Source organism: Pseudophryne corroboree, chromosome 4 (assembly GCF_028390025.1).
Source record: "Pseudophryne corroboree isolate aPseCor3 chromosome 4, aPseCor3.hap2, whole genome shotgun sequence".
NCBI classification, from domain to species: domain Eukaryota; kingdom Metazoa; phylum Chordata; class Amphibia; order Anura; family Myobatrachidae; genus Pseudophryne; species Pseudophryne corroboree.
In genome coordinates this window covers 671,687,186-671,704,769 of record NC_086447.1, presented here as the reverse complement: position 1 = coordinate 671,704,769, position 17,584 = coordinate 671,687,186, and the positions used below count along the sequence as shown (strand labels likewise).

Genomic DNA, 17,584 nt, shown 5'->3' with positions numbered 1-17,584 from the left:
CCAACTTTAACTCATCAGCTGCCATATTTCTGCACCTCGGTTGCTATGTTTTTGTGCATAATTAAGTTACTTGGCCTTGTTTCTACGTTGAAGAAATAGCTTTTTGGCCACAATTATTCCACAAAGACCACTTCTGGACATTCCTTCTGTGTCTTCATATAATCCCACACAGACTCGATGATGTTGAGATCAGCGCTCTGTGGGGGCCATATCATGACTTCTAGGTTTCCTTGTTCTTCTTTACACTAAAAATAGTTATTAATGACATTGACTGAATGTTTGGGGTCATTGTCCTGCTGCAGAATACATTTGGAGTCAATCAGATGCCTCTCTGCCCATATTTTTCAGCATTGAGGACAACATTAATCCTTACCAAATCCCCAACTCCATTTGCTGAAATGCAGCCTAAAACTTGCAAGGAACCTTCAGCAAGCTTCACTGTTGCCTGCAGACACTCATAATTTTACTTGTCTCCAGCCCTTCGACAAACAAACTGCCTTCTGTTGCAATTGTTTCCAACTTTAACTCATAGCTGTCATTTTTCTGCACCTCCGTTGCTATGTTTTTGTGCATAATTGAGTCACTTGGCCTTGTTTCCACGTCGAAGAAATAGCTTTTTGGCCACAATTCTTCCACAAAGACCACTTCTGGACAAACTTATCCGTAGATGGGTGTACCTCGGTCCCACTGGTTTCTGTCAGTTCTGAGCTGATGGCACTGCTTCTGGTTTCAAAGGGTTGAAAGCATGCTGTGTCTTTCATCTGATGCACTAAGTTTTCTTGGCTGACCACTTCATCGGTCTTCAACATTGCCCGTTTCTTTGTGCTTTTTCAAAAGAGCTTGAACAGTACATCTTGAAACTCCTGTCTGCTTTGAAATATTTGCCTGGGAGAGACCTTGCTGATGCAGTATAACTACCTTGTGTCTTGTTGCTGTGCTCAGTCTTTCATTGGTGTATGACCTGTGGCATGTAACGGTCATCCACAACCTCACCATTGTTGCAGAATTTGGCTGTTCCTTACCCAGTTTTAAGCTTCCTACACAGCTGTTTCTGTTTCAGTTAATGACTGTGTTTCAAACTACATATAAAAATGATGATGATCATTGTCACTTGTTTGGTATGATTGGTTAATCATACACCTGTACCTAGAAGAATTGATGCTGTTTTGAAGGCAAAGGGTATTCACACCAAATATTGACTGATTTCATTTAGATTTCCATTCTGTTCAGTCACTTTGCATTTTGTTAATTGATGAAAATAAATTATTAACACTTGTATTTCTAAAAGATTTCTTACTTTGGAGCAGTTCTTTCGACACCTGCTTAAAACTTTTGCATAGTATTTTAAGTAACTCAATGTTTTTATTATTCCATGAAAAGCTAACTTAACAACTAACTGAAAATAATGATATGGACAACTGTAATGCGATTAAAGAAATCACAGACAAATTTATGTACTGAATTATTAATATAGAAATTAAGAAAGTATTAAGAATAAGAGTAATTAAGAAATGCAAGGTGACCTCGGCAACAGCCTAATAATGATATTTAAATAAATTAAGTTGAGAAAACCACCCCATCACAAACCGAATTGATCGGAACCCCTCCCCCTTAATTGGTATAACACTGGTCCTTCCCTCAAATGATACCAGGTCCTCCCCTGAAGTAGAGACAATCTTGCTCTTCTCAAAGGTGGAATGCCATTCAACTTCAATTGCACTATTATAGGCTGTCGAGGAACACTGCTTTCTGCCTAGATGCATCCAACCTGTTGGAAGGAAAACATCATTAAATAGCATTCCAACTGAAATAAAATATTCATTACAAATCAGTATACTTAAGTCTGGTGGGTGGTGGTTGGGGATCACAGCTGTTAAAAGAGGAAGATGTTCTCACATAAGCAAAGTTCCCTGAGTGTTATTTGTGCTCTATGCAGAGTTGGATATAAGCATAAATACATCTGCTAGAAGACATACATTTTGCACCTACTGTAGTTTAAGTTAATAGCAAGTGTGCACTGTTGATGATGACTAGTACTAAACCATATGTATACGTAGGGGACCGGAGCATTGAAGGATGTATAGAACTCTGCAGGTGTGTGTATTCTTTCCATGTACACTTCTTTGGAGAACAAATGTGTAATTACTTTCAACCCTGCCTCACTTCCAAAATTAACAGTTTTAGTAAAAGATATTGTTTATATTCTATGTGTATCCATGTAAAAAAAAACTGCACTTTGATAATAAAAGACAGAAAATGTCATACCAAGAAATAAGATTTTGGCAATTACACTGGATTCAGTCACCAGAAGATCGATTTAACCTCTTTGCTCTACCTTTGAACCTCCATTTATTTGGTTTTCTAGTGGACTGCAAAATGAAAGCTTGTCTAGGTTTTTAAGGCAATGTCAACCTCACGCAGCAATCAGCAGTGCACATCCAACTTCAAGACAAGGTTAAGTTTCACTGGGTCAATGTAATAGTGTTTTTAGTGTGTGACTGGAAGACTAACATTTAAATTATAATAAGAATGTGGTGTATTACTGTGCGATCATGTCTCAGGAAGCGCTGTGATGTAAAATCTTGCACTTGGTAAAAAACCTTCTGTTGGTCAAATTTAGCAACTTACTAGTCCATTTGCTGGCACTCTTTTCTTTACCAATGATATTTGTATTATGATAATTAAGATTCTTTTTATCTTAAAACGTCAGACATTATCACTCATTTATTATGGGTGTGCACCGGGCCAAATATTAGGTTTTTGATCTTTTTCTCCTTCGTGTTTTGGATCTGGATTGGTTTTGCCAAAACTGCCCTTGCGGGTTTTGGTTTTGGATCTGTATTTTTTTCCTAAAAACAACTAAAATAACAGAATTTGGGGTTGTTTTTGTTCCTACAGCATTAGTAACCTCAATAACATTCATTTCCAGTCGGTTTTTACCACCTCATAGCTCACAATATTGTTTTTATCCAGTTTAGGCCAAAAGGTAGCACCGAGGTAGCTGGATAACTAAGCTAAGCGAGCAGTGAGCGGCCTGAACATGTGGCACTTAAAATTCCAACATGGCTCATCTAGGAAACAGAGTGGCACTGCAGTGGCAGACAGGGTGGCAGGCAGTTTAATAAACTATAAGACCCCATAGAAAGTAATCAAGAAAGCTTTCATTAATCAATAAATAATAACTAGATTAGAGGCCCATAGGAGTTGAAGTATGTTTGTAGTGAAAGGCAGGCAAAGGAAGGAAGGATTGATTATAATAAATTTAATATTATTTTTATTCCTAAGCAAATTTATGAGGGAGTATGGTCTAGAGTAGGGGTGGGCAAAATACGGCCCGCGGGCCGGATGCGGCCCGCAAACCGATCCTGCCTGGCCCACTGCCTCCCACCAGCGAGCAATGACAAGCGGCCCGACCGGCTGAGCTGCTTGTCATTGCTCTGCACAGCAGTACCTCCAAGCTGCCAGCGGCGCCTCTCTCCCCTGCTGCTCCTGCTGCTGCGTTGTAGCAGCCTCCTCCAGAGTCCCCAGTGACAACGGCTGTGTTCAGCAGAGAAGGGGGCGGGGCTACGTGACGATGAGGGGCGGGGCTACACGGGACAAGAGCCAGACTGCTACAGATCCATCCTTCCTGCCACTGCCAGCCAGATCAGTAAGTTAATGGGAAAAGTGAAAGAAAGTGTGTGTGTGTGTGTGTGTGTGTGTGTGTGTGTGTGTGTGTGTGATAGTGTGCATATATTTGTGTGTGCGGGCAGTGGCATCAGACTGTTTTTAGGTTTGGGGGAGAGATCTTTAGCTCTCGCTGTACCAACCCCTCCCGTGTTCTGTCACCATGTCACCCCCATGTTCTGTCACTATGTCACCCCCACGTGTTCAGTCACTGTGTCACAACCCCCGTGTTCTGTCACTGTCACCCCCCCATGTTCTGTCACTATGTCACACCCCCCGTGTTCTGTCACTATGTCACACCCCCGTGTTCTGTCACTATGTCACCTCCCCGTGTTCTGTCACTGTGTCACACCCCCCGTGTTCTGTCACTGTGTCACCTCCCCGTGTTCTGTTGCTGTCAACCCCACCATGTTCTGTCACCATGTCACACCCCCGTGTTCTGTCACTGTCACCTCCACCGTGTTCTGTCACCCCCCCTCCCCGTGTTCTTTCACTGTGTCACCCCCCCCCCCCCCCCGTGTTCTGTCACCGTGTCACACATCCGTGTTCGGTCACTGTCACCCCCACTGTGTTCTGTCACTGTGTCACCCCCCCGTGTTCTGTCACTGTCACCCCCCCTCCCCGTGTTCTGTCACCGTGTCACCCCCTCCATGTTCTGTCACTGTCCCCCCCTCTCCCCGTGTTCTTTCACTGTGTCACACCCCCCGTGTTCTGTCACCGTGTCACACATCCGTGTTCTGTCACTGTTACCCCCCTCCCCGTGTTCTGTCACTGTGTCACCCCCACCGTTTTCTGTCACTGTGTCACACACCCGTGTTCTGTCACTGTCACCACCCCTCCCCGTGTTCTGTCACCGTGTCACCCCCACCGTGTTCTGTCACGTCACACACCCGTGTTCTGTCACTGTCACCCCCCCTCCCCGTGTCCTGTCACCGTGTCACACCGCCCATGTTCTGTCACCGTGTCACCCGCACCGTGTTCTGTCACTGTGTCACCCCCCCGTGTTCTGTCACCCCCACCGTGTTCTGTCACCGTGTCACCCCCACCGTGTTCTGTCACCGTGTCACCCCCACCGTGTTCTGTCACCGTGTCACACGTTTCCCCAGGGGCCATAAGACACTGGATAATTTGCTTGCTGCACAATAATTATCCTAAATAAAATGTTAATGTGTAAAAAGGCTCTCTACCTGCCGAAATGTGTGTAAAAGGGGCTCTACCTGGTGTAATGTGTGTAAGTGGCGCTGTGTGGCGCAATTTGAATAATGGAGACTATTGTGCAGCCTAATATGAATCTGTATTATTTTTTGCCCACACCCCTTCCACATGAAGCCACGTCCCTATATTTTTGGCAAGTGAGGCGAGCTGCTATTTTGTATGTGGCCCTCGGATACTGACAGGAAATGTCAAGTGGCCCCTCGGCTGAAATAATTGCCCACCCCTGGTCTAGAGATATGTGTGACGGCTTGTGTTTTGCTACCAGACTCTGATTCTAAATAAAAACCAAAACGTCATCCATACGTCGGATCTTGCAAGTCATGTCCTTTGTCCAGGATGTCTGCAATAAAGTGGAAAGGAAATATATTTAATTAATACAAAAATTAGTTGTGTATATTGGTCAAACACATACATATGTTTACATGGTACATACTGTGATTAAAGCTGGCTGAGGCAACTAAACTCCCCCGCCTCAAATAGCGAACATTCTCCATTTCAAAATTCCTGAAATTCCTGTAACATAAAGAAATAAAGGATTAGCTTAGAAAGAATTTGACAGCCATTAAGTACTAGTTGGCCCATCTAAACATGCTAAAACAAATTACAAACCTTTTTTGTCATGAGGCTAGACAGGGCCGGCGCTTCCATTAGGCAGCTTTAGGCAGCTGCCTATGGGCGCCAGAACCTGAGGGGGCGGGTCGCTGTCGCTGGGGCATGTGGCTGTCTGTGAAAAAAAATTAAGTATGAGTGAGCGGCCTCCCCGGCAAATGTGACGGTCACATTTTCCGTCAGCTCCGCCAGCTCCCGCTCTACTCCAGTAACTGAAGGGAAGTCCCTCAAGCGCCGCCTCTGCCGTGTGAGTTAAGAGCCCCTGTAATCTGCTCTGGGCTGCTCCACTCACGCTTTCCCGGGTGCCGCTGTCCGTGTTCGCCTGCTGCCGCCCGTCTCTGCGTCCCGCTGGTAACATCTCCGGAGGGGGTGATCAGCTTGAGCTGCTCTCGGTAAGTGAGAGACAGCGGCTACAGAGGAGACTGCAGGCGGCCTCCTGCTGTTGTTGTTCCATGCGTGGATCACCAACTCCTGCAGCCTGCAATCTGTTCTCCTTGGCCTGGCCCCCACTATACATTTTCATGGGCTGATTGTAGTGATTTTGGGTGTAATATATATATACATATATATAGAGCTGTGGGGATATACTGTACACACACATTATATATATATATATATATATATATATATATATATATATATATATAATGTACAGTATATCCCCACAGCTCTCTCTCTCTCTATATATATATATATATATATATATATATATATATATATATATATATACATACATACTTATACATACACACATACATATACATACACACAGTGGTCGAAGTGGGGCAGTATACAGTGGTATGGTATGCCGCCACTTCTTCCACTGACCAGGAAATGAAAATGTGCAGCATGAGGCGAGGGAAGTCGCCATCCTGCTGCACATTGTGCTCCTGTCCCTGCTCGATGGCCAGCGGCTGTGTAGAGTGCTGTTGTAGCTCACAGCCGCCCAGCCGCCCTCCACCCGCCGCCGCCAGTCCGGCTCACGCGTGACACTCCACGGCTCAAAGCTGCACAGCCGCCGCCAGCCTGGCTCCCGCCACCCTGACAGCGCAGCTGTCCAGCTCAGTCTGGAACTGATGTAAGAGAGTGTCAGTGTGGGGACATGTGTGTGTGTGTGTGTGTCTGTGATGTGTCTGTGATGTGTCTGTGATGTGTGTGTGTGTGTGTGTGTGTGTAAATCTGGCTGCGTGTGTGTGACTGTGAGTATGTAGATATGTGGCTATGTGTGTATAAGTGATATAATGTGTGTGTGTGTGTGTGTGTGTGTGTGTGTGTGTGTGTGTGTGTGTGTGTGTGTGTATATGGCTGTGTGTAAATGTGGCTGGGTGTGTATTTTTATATATGTAAGTGTGTGTATGCGTGTATATGTGGTTTTGTGTGTATACCTGAACTGGACCGAGTGGGGGGGCAATATGATCTTTTTAGTCTCTGGCCGTCCGCCACCAGCCGCTCACCGCTGCCAGCCACCAGCTGCTCACCGCCGTCAGCCGCTCACCGCCACCAGCCAACAGCCGCCCGCTGCTCACCACCTCCAGCCGCTCACCCGCAACAAATGTCGGTCAGAGGGACCTAACCCACCAAAGGCCTCCTTATCACTGCCGCTGCCCATGGGTGCCTCCGCCGACCACAGTCAGTTAATGTTCCCCTGCTGTCACCCTCTCTTCCTGTCGTTACTGTCCCTACTGTCACTCTCTCTCTCCCTGCTATCACTGTCGTCACTCTCTCTCCCTGCTGTCACTGTCGTCACTCTCTCTTTCCCTGCTGTCACTGTCGTCACTCTCTCTCTTCCTGTCATCACTCTCTCTCTCCCTGTCGTCACTCTCTCTCTCCCTGTCGTCCCTCTCTCTCTCCCTGTCCCTGCTGTCACTCTGGCTGTCACTGCTGTCACAATTTCAGCTCATTCAGTGTGCTATAATGTGATTTTCGTCTCATTCAGTGTACTACAATGTGAATGTCGGCTCATTCAGTGTGCTACAATGTGAATTTCGGCTCATTCAGTGTGCTACAATGTGAATTTCGGCTCATTCAGTGTGCTACAATGTGAACTTCGGCTCATTCAGCGTGCTATAATGAGATTTTCGGCTCATTCAGTGTGCTACAATGTGACTGTCGGCTCAGTCAGTGTGCTACAATGTGACTATCGGCTCAGTCAGTGTGCTACAATGTGACTGTCGGCTCATTCAGTGTGCTACAATGTGACTATCGGCTCAGTCAGTGTGCTACAATGTGACTGTCGGCTCATTCAGTGTGCTACAATGTGACTGTCGACTCAGTCAGTGTGCTACAATGTGACTGTCGGCTCAGTCAGTGTGCTACAATGTGACTGTCGGCTCAGCCAGTGTGCTACAATGTGACTATCGGCTCAGTCAGTGTGCTACAATGTGACTATCGGCTCAGTCAGTGTGCTATAATGTGAATTTCGGCTCAGTCAGTGTGCTACAATGTGACTATCGGCTCAGTCAGTGTGCTATAATGTGAATTTCGGCTCAGTCAGTGTGCTACAATGTGACTATCGGCTCAGTCAGTGTGCTATTATGTGAATTTAGTCTCGTACCGTGTGCTATAATGTGAATTTCAGGTCGTACCGTGTGCTATAATGTGAATTTCAGCTCGTACCGTGTGCTATAAGGTGAAAGGGGCACCAGTACTAGATAGTATAAGGCAGGCATGTCCAAACTGCGGCCCTCCAGCTGTTGTGAAACTACATATCCCAGCATGCCCTGACACAGTTTTGTTGTCGGAGAATGCTAAAGCTATGTCAGGGCGTGCTGGGATGTGTAGTTTCTCAACAGCTGGGGGGCTGCAGTTTGGACATGCCTGGTATAAGGGGTTCTACTACACTGGACACGCCCCATTTTAGGTGACCACGCCCCCTTTTCCTGGAGCGCGGGCGCCTTTGGCGCACACATAATTGCATCCTTGACTTTTGCATACCCCCACTTCAAAATTTCCACTTCGACCACTGTATACACACACACACACACACACACACACACAACTCGCCGCAAGTGGGAATAGTCCCTGCTAGCCTGACAGGATTAAGAGGGGGGCGGGATGTAGCCGTCGGTACTGTGATCGGCAGTCTCGTGACCACGGTCACATAACTACATCCCTATAAAATATATATATATATATATATATATATATATATATATATATATATACATATCTCCATATAAAAATCTGAATATACCCCCCAGTTCCTGCACACATATCTGTCTGTCTATGTATGTAATGTATGCATGTATGTATCTATCTACAGTACATATCCTGCTGAGTTGTGTTCCCCCTTTCCTCCCCCATACACCACTACTACCTGCCTGGATCACCGCAATATGTCACACATAGTGTGGTTTTTCTTCCATATATTTTTGGAGGGGCAGTTTGTGGGTTTGGGCAAGGGGGGGGGGGGGGCAGTAGGAAGACATTTTGCCTAGGGTGCCGAAAAACCTTGCACCGGCCCTGAGGCTAGAATACTTCGGGACATTTTTGCCATTCTGCAAATTTTTCTAAAAAACCCATTGGCAGTGATGCAGATAATTCAGGAAAAACATTGACATCTGATCTGGACTGAAGGAACTGCCTACAATTATTACTGACATGTCTACTGTGAGTGCATATGATATGGTCATCATTGAAAAAATGGTTGATTATTATTTTAGTCACAGCATTCCAAATAGACATGTCAGACAGTCTGTTCCAGTACTGGCAGGAAAAAAAGCTAATTTGGAGGTCCTTGCAAAAACTGACTTTGCTTTACTTAAGTTGCCCACCCTCCAGTGTGCACTAAGAAAAAGTTTTCAACACAATCAAGAACCTGGATGAGCTGTATACTGGTGTACAGCACAAAATACAATATATTTTTTTATATTATTAATAAAAATACTTTTACATTTTTTAAACACTGGGGCAGAGCCTCGATGGATGAATGGACAGAACACAGAAGGCAAAGCAGCAGCCCCTTGATGTATAGTATACTGGGGTACAGCACAAAATATTTACTTTCTTTCTTTAAAACTGGGCCAAAGCCCCTGGATGGATGGACAGAACACCCCTAGATGGATGGAGCAGTAGCAGCCCTTGGATGAATATACTGGGAGGATGGACACAGCACAAAATATTTTTAAAAATAATGTATTTAAAAAAACAACGCATTAGGCAAGGCTCAAGATTTCAGTTCACAAAAAGATGAATTAGGCATAGAAGAATAAAAAAGGATCAAGTTATTCTGTTGCTGAAGGAAATCTTCGAAATTCAGGAGGTTCACTATTCAAGTGTGTAGAGCAGGGGTGACCAAACATTCAGAGTCAAAGAGACAAAAAATGTTGTTAGGCACGTCAAAGAGCCGACATCGATCCGAATGAGCGCATGTAAAAATGGGATGTGGCCCTGTGCCTGCTAGACCATGCCCCTGGTATAAAATACATTGAAAAATCCAGAACCACATAAAATACAAATTTTAAAGCCAGAACCAACATAAAATACATTGAAAAATTAACTTCCACATAAAATAATTGAAAAAGGTAGATTCATATAATGCACTTCAGCTCCCCCATGTGTCACTCCAGCCAACACCCTCCTGTCACTCCAGCCAGCATCCCCATATATCACTTCTGCTATCACACTCCTACTGTATGTCACTCCAGCCAGCTCCCGAAGCGTCACTCCTGCCAGCACCATCCTGTGTCACTCCAACCAGCTCTCCCATGTGTCACTCCAGCCAGCAACCTGCTGAGTCACTCCTGCCTGGACTCTCCTGTGTTATTCTAGTCAGTTCCCCCTTGTGTCACTCCAGCCCACCCTCATGTGTCACTACAGACCCTTGCAACTCATGCCATTGCAGCAGCCCCTAATGTGTCCACTGTTTGCTGGTGAGTGTCTCACCTCTAGTATCCGGCTCCCTCAGTTCTCAGTCCCCATAGTGCTGCTGCGTGTCTGGCTGGAGTTGAGCAGTTTCAGGATCTGTTGTGGTTATGTGATTTTGAGTGTCGGGAGCCACATTTGAATAAAGAAAGAGCCGCATGAGGCTCAAGAGCCACTGGTTGGCCACCATTGGTGTAGAGTTTAGTTATATTAATTTGATTTAAATTTAGTTAAATTATAATTATTATTAATTATATTAATTTGAATGAATCACAATGTTGTGATAAGATGAATTATGAAAGCAGGACAATAAGTTATAACATAAGAATATGAGCTATGGACACAGCACCCTGAAATGGATGGAGCATGCCTGGATGTGTACTGGGAGGATACGGCACAAAATATAACAAAAAATATGTCTTTTATTTTGGGTGGACTGACAGAACAAAATATGAATTTAAATAAAAATAAAAAATATATATATATATATTATTTTTATATCATACTCTACTGTTACAGTGTCACACAAATGAGTCAGAAATATATATTATTTTTTATATCACACACTGTGGTTACAGTGTCGCACAAATGAGTCAGAAATATATATTTTTACACACTGCGGTTTAACTTCACCGACAGTGTCGCACAAATTAGTCAGAAATATGCATTATTCTTTTTTATATCACAAATTAGTCAGAAATATATATTGTTACACCCTGTGGTTTAGCTTCACAGACAGTGTCGCACAAATGAGTCAGAAATATGTATTATTAATTTAATATATCACACACCAGCGGTTACAGTGTCTCACAAATGAGTCAGAAATATATATTATTACACACTATGGTTTAGCTTCACCGACAGTGTTGCACAAATGAGTAACAAATATGTATTATATTTTATATCACACCGGTGGTTACAGTGTTCCACAAATGAGCCAAATATATAGATTGTAGTTATTGCACACTGCGGTTTAGCTTCACTGACAGTGTCACACAAATGAGTCAGAAATATGTATTATTATTTTTCATATCCCAAACTGCACCCCTGGAGGACACAGCCTGGGAAGACAGAGCAGCACTTTTCAGTCAGACAGCCCCAGTTTATGGACAGAGCACCCCTGAAGAAGTCCCTAGTGTACACAAGAGTACTACAGCAGCCCCTTCCTTCAGACAGCCTGTTAAAAAATAGCACACAGCACAGTACAGCACTGACAGGTAACACATGTACATGGTACAGCCCCAGTTTATGGACTCCAAAGCAGCCCCTTGTTTAAACCAGAGTACCACAGCAGCCCCTTTCTTACGTTCAGACAGCCCCCCCCCCCCCCCCCCCTTAAAGAATAGCACAAAGCACAGCACAGACAGTCAGGAAATTATATCAAACACTAAAGTTGGGGAGACTTTGGGGAACAGTGATCACTATATGATCACATTCTAAATCAGTTTCAAGAAACATAGCTATAAGGGATCAACCAAAACATATAACTTTAGAAAGGCTAACTTCAGTATGCTGAGAAATGCACTAAATGACATTGACTGGGTAGATTTTTTTCATGGCAAGAACACTGCAGAAATGTGGGATGCGTTAAAATGGTTGCTAGATAACAATATTCACAAATTCATTCCCATGGGCAGCAAACGCAGGAGTACCAAACTCAAACTGATGCTTAATAAGGTGGTCAAGGAAGAAAATAAGATTTTACTTACCGATAAATCTATTTCTCGGAGTCCGTAGTGGATGCTGGGGTTCCTGAAAGGACCATGGGGAATAGCGGCTCCGCAGGAGACAGGGCACAAAAAGTAAAGCTTTTCCGATCAGGTGGTGTGCACTGGCTCCTCCCCCTATGACCCTCCTCCAGACTCCAGTTAGGTACTGTGCCCGGACGAGCGTACACAATAAGGGAGGATTTTGAATCCCGGGTAAGACTCATACCAGCCACACCAATCACACCGTACAACTTGTGATCTAAACCCAGTTAACAGTATGAGAACAGCGGAGCCTCTGAAAGATGGCTTCCTTTAACAATAACCCGAATTAGTTAACAATAACTATGTACAACTTAAGCAGATAATCCGCACTTGGGATGGGCGCCCAGCATCCACTACGGACTCCGAGAAATAGATTTATCGGTAAGTAAAATCTTATTTTCTCTATCGTCCTAGTGGATGCTGGGGTTCCTGAAAGGACCATGGGGATTATACCAAAGCTCCCAAACGGGCGGGAGAGTGCGGATGACTCTGCAGCACCGAATGAGAGAACTCCAGGTCCTCCTTAGCCAGAGTATCAAATTTGTAAAATTTTACAAACGTGTTCTCCCCTGACCACGTAGCTGCTCGGCAAAGTTGTAATGCCGAGACCCCTCGGGCAGCCGCCCAAGATGAGCCCACCTTCCTTGTGGAGTGGGCCTTTACAGATTTAGGCTGTGGCAAGCCTGCCACAGAATGTGCAAGTTGGATTGTGCTACAGATCCAACGAGCAATCGTCTGCTTAGACGCAGGAGCACCCATCTTGTTGGGTGCATACAATATAAACAACGAGTCAGATTTTCTGACTCCAGCTGTCCTTGCAATATATATTTTTAATGCTCTGACAACGTCCAGTAACTTGGAGTCCTCCAAGTCACTTGTAGCCGCAGGCACTACAATAGGCTGGTTCAGATGAAATGCTGACACCACCTTAGGGAGAAAATGCGGACGAGTTCGCAGTTCTGCCCTGTCCGAATGGAAAATCAGATATGGGCTTTTGTAAGATAAAGCTGCCAATTCTGACACTCTCCTGGCAGAAGCCAGGGCTAGAAGCATGGTCACTTTCCATGTGAGATATTTCAAATCCACCTTTTTTAGTGGTTCAAACCAATGAGATTTTAGGAAGTCCAAAACCACATTTAGATCCCACGGTGCCACTGGAGGCACCACAGGAGGCTGTATATGCAGCACTCCCTTAACAAAGGTCTGGACTTCAGGGACTGAAGCCAATTCTTTTTGAAAGAAAATCGACAGGGCCGAAATTTGAACCTTAATAGATCCCAATTTGAGACCCATTGACAATCCTGATTGCAGGAAATGTAGGAATCGACCCAGTTGAAATTCCTCCGTCGGAGCACTCCGATCTTCGCACCACGCAACATATTTTCGCCAAATTCGGTGATAATGTTGCACGGTTACTTCCTTCCTTGCTTTAATCAAAGTAGGAATGACTTCTTCCGGCATGCCTCTTTCCTTTAGGATCCGGCGTTCAACCGCCATGCCGTCAAACGCAGCCGCGGTAAGTCTTGAAACAGACAGGGACCCTGCTGAAGCAAGTCCCTCCTTAGAGGTAGAGGCCACGGATCTTCCGTGATCATCTCTTGAAGTTCCGGGTACCAAGTCCTCCTTGGCCAATCCGGAACCACTAGTATCGTTCTTACGCCTCTTTGCCGTATAATTCTCAATACTTTTGGTATGAGAGGCAGAGGAGGAAACACATACACCGACTGGTACACCCAAGGCGTTACCAGCGCGTCCACAGCTATTGCCTGCGGATCTCTTGACCTGGCGCAATACCTGTCCAGTTTTTTGTTGAGGCGAGACGCCATCATGTCCACCATTGGTCTTTCCCAACGGGTTACCAGCATGTGGAAGACTTCTGGATGAAGTCCCCACTCTCCCGGGTGAAGATCGTGTCTGCTGAGGAAGTCTGCTTCCCAGTTGTCCACTCCCGGGATGAACACTGCTGACAGTGCTATCACATGATTCTCTGCCCAGCGAAGAATCCTTGCAGCTTCTGCCATTGCCCTCCTGCTTCTTGTGCCGCCCTGTCTGTTCACATGGGCGACTGCCGTGATGTTGTCCGACTGGATCAATACCGGTTTTCCCTGAAGCAGAGGTTCTGCCTGGTTTAGAGCATTGTATATTGCTCTTAGTTCCAGAATGTTTATGTGAAGAGACGTTTCCAGGCTCGTCCATACTCCCTGGAAGTTTCTTCCTTGTGTGACTGCTCCCCAGCCTCTCAGGCTGGCGTCCGTGGTCACCAGGATCCAATCCTGTATGCCGAATCTGCGGCCCTCCAATAGATGAGCACTCTGCAACCACCACAGAAGAGACACCCTTGTCCTTGGAGACAGGGTTATCCGTAGGTGCATCTGAAGATGCGACCCTGACCATTTGTCCAACAGATCCCTTTGGAAAATTCTTGCGTGGAATCTGCCGAATGGAATCGCTTCGTAAGAAGCCACCATTTTTCCCAGGACTCTTGTGCATTGATGTACAGACACCTTTCCTGGTTTTAGGAGGTTCCTGACAAGCTCGGATAACTCCTTGGCTTTTTCCTCCGGGAGAAAAACCTTTTTCTGAACCGTGTCCAGAATCATCCCTAGGAACAGCAGACGAGTTGTCGGCATTAACTGGGATTTTGGAATATTCAGAATCCACCCGTGCTGTTTTAGCACTTCTTGAGACAGTGCTAATCCCATCTCTAGCTGTTCTCTGGACCTCGCCCTTATTAGGAGATCGTCCAAGTATGGGATAATTAATACGCCTTTTCTTCGAAGAAGAATCATCATCTCGGCCATTACCTTTGTAAAGATCCGAGGTGCCGTGGACAATCCGAACGGCAGCGTCTGAAACTGATAGTGACAGTTTTGTACAACGAACCTGAGGTACCCCTGGTGTGAGGGGTAAATTGGAACGTGGAGATACGCATCCTTGATGTCCAAGGATACCATAAAGTTCCCCTCTTCCAGGTTCGCTATCACTGCTCTGAGTGACTCCATTTTGAACTTGAACTTCTTTATGTACAGGTTCAAGGACTTCAGATTTAGAATAGGCCTTACCGAGCCATCCGGCTTCGGTACCACAAAAAGAGTGGAATAATACCCCTTCCCTTGTTGCAGAAGAGGTACCTTGACTATCACCTGCTGAGAGTACAGCTTGTGAATGGCTTCCAACACCGTCTCCCTTTCGGAGGGGGACGTTGGTAAAGCAGACCTCAGGAAACGGCGAGGTGGATCTGTCTCTAATTCCAACCTGTATCCCTGAGATATTATCTGCAGGATCCAGGGATCTACTTGCGAGTGAGCCCACTGCGCGCTGTAATTTTTGAGACGACCGCCCACCGTCCCCGAGTCCGCTTGAGAAGCCCCAGCGTCATGCTGAGGCTTTTGTAGAAGCCGGGGAGGGCTTCTGATCCTGGGAAGGAGCTGCGTGTTGCTGTCTCTTCCCTCGACCTTTGCCTCGTGGCAAATATGAATAGCCCTTTGCTCTCTTATTTTTAAAGGAACGAAAGGGCTGCGGTTGAAAAGTCGGTGCCTTTTTCTGTTGGGGAGTGACTTGAGGTAGAAAGGTGGATTTCCCGGCTGTAGCCGTGGCCACCAAATCTGATAGACCGACTCCAAATAACTCCTCCCCCTTATACGGCAAAACTTCCATATGCCGTTTTGAATCCGCATCGCCTGTCCACTGTCGCGTCCATAAAGCTCTTCTGGCCGAAATGGACATAGCACTTACCCGTGATGCCAGTGTGCATATATCCCTCTGTGCATCACGCATATAAAGAAATGCATCCTTTATTTGTTCTAACGACAGTAGAATATTGTCCCTGTCCAGGGTATCAATATTTTCAATCAGGGATTCTGACCAAACTACCCCCGCACTGCCCATCCAGGCAGTTGCTACAGCTGGTCGTAGTATAACACCTGCATGTGTGTATATACTTTTTTGGATATTTTCCATCCTCCTATCTGATGGATCTTTAAGTGCGGCCGTCTCAGGAGAGGGTAACGCCACTTGTTTAGATAAGCGTGTTAGCGCCTTGTCCACCCTAGGAGGTGTTTCCCAGCGCTCCCTAACCTCTGGCGGGAAAGGGTATAATGCCAATAATTTCTTTGAAATTATCAGCTTTTTATCAGGGGCAACCCACGCTTCATTACACACGTCATTTAGTTCTTCTGATTCAGGAAAAACTATAGGTAGTTTTTTCATACCCCACATAATACCCTGTTTAGTGGTACCTGTAGTATCAGCTAAATGTAACGCCTCCTTCATTGCCAAAATCATATAACGTGTGGCCCTACTGGAAAATACGGTTGATTCGTCACCGTCACCACTGGAGTCATCGCCTGTGTCTGGGTCTGTGTCGACCGACTGAGGCAAAGGGCGTTTCACAGCCCCTGACGGTGTTTGAGTCGCCTGGACAGGCACTAATTGATTGTCCGGCCGTCTCATGTCGTCAAACGACTGCTTTAGCGTGTTGACACTATCCCGTAGTTCCATAAATAAAGGCATCCATTCTGGTGTCGACCCCCTAGGAGGTGACATCCCCATATTTGGCAATTGCTCCGCCTCCACACCAATATCGTCCTCATACATGTCGACACACACGTACCGACACACAGCAGACACACAGGGAATGCTCCTAATGAAGACAGGACCCACTAGCCCTTTGGGGAGACAGAGGGAGAGTTTGCCAGCACACACCAAAAGCGCTATATATATATCAGGGATAGCCTTATAATAAGTGCTCCCCTATAGCTGCTTTGTTATATAAAAATATCGCCATAAATTTGCCCCCCCTCTCTGTTTTACCCTGTTTCTGTAGTGCAGTGCAGGGGAGAGACCTGGGAGCCGTCCTGACCAGCGGAGCTGTGAGAGGAAATGGCGCCGTGTGCTGAGGAGATAGGCCCCGCCCCTTTTCCGGCGGGCTCGTCTCCCGCTATTTTGAGAAATCAGGCAGGGGTTAAATATCTCCATATAGCCTCTAGGGCTATATGTGAGGTATTTTTAGCCTTTATAGGTACTCATTTTGCCTCCCAGGGCGCCCCCCTCCCAGCGCCCTGCACCCTCAGTGACTGCCGTGTGAAGTGTGCTGAGAGGAAAATGGCGCACAGCTGCAGTGCTGTGCGCTACCTTTAGAAGACTGCAGGAGTCTTCAGCCGCCGATTCTGGACCTCTTCTGTCTTCAGCATCTGCAAGGGGGCCGGCGGCGCGGCTCCGGTGACCATCCAGGCTGTACCTGTGATCGTCCCTCTGGAGCTTGATGTCCAGTAGCCAAGAAGCCAATCCATCCTGCACGCAGGTGAGTTGACTCCTTCTCCCCTCAGTCCCTCGCTGCAGTGATCCTGTTGCCAGCAGGAATCACTGTAACATAAAAAACCTAGCTAAACTTTCTCTAAGCAGCTCTTTAGGAGAGCCACCTAGATTGCACCCTTCTCGGCCGGGCACAAAAATCTAACTGGAGTCTGGAGGAGGGTCAT

At 46.0% G+C, this 17,584-nt stretch overlaps 1 long non-coding RNA gene across 1 annotated transcript in view; it reads right to left on the bottom strand.

Annotated features, from left to right (window-relative positions):
• Positions 1-1,225: 1,225 nt before the first annotated feature.
• LOC134911689 (uncharacterized) overlaps positions 1,226-17,584 on the bottom strand; it is a 35,728-nt gene continuing 19,369 nt past the window's right edge. Inside the window, exons 3-5 of the long non-coding RNA XR_010176768.1 lie at positions 5,315-5,394; positions 5,185-5,221; positions 1,226-1,768 (exon numbers count right to left, since the gene is read on the bottom strand). This is a non-coding gene — a long non-coding RNA (uncharacterized LOC134911689). The remainder of the gene's footprint in view (positions 1,769-5,184; positions 5,222-5,314; positions 5,395-17,584) is intronic.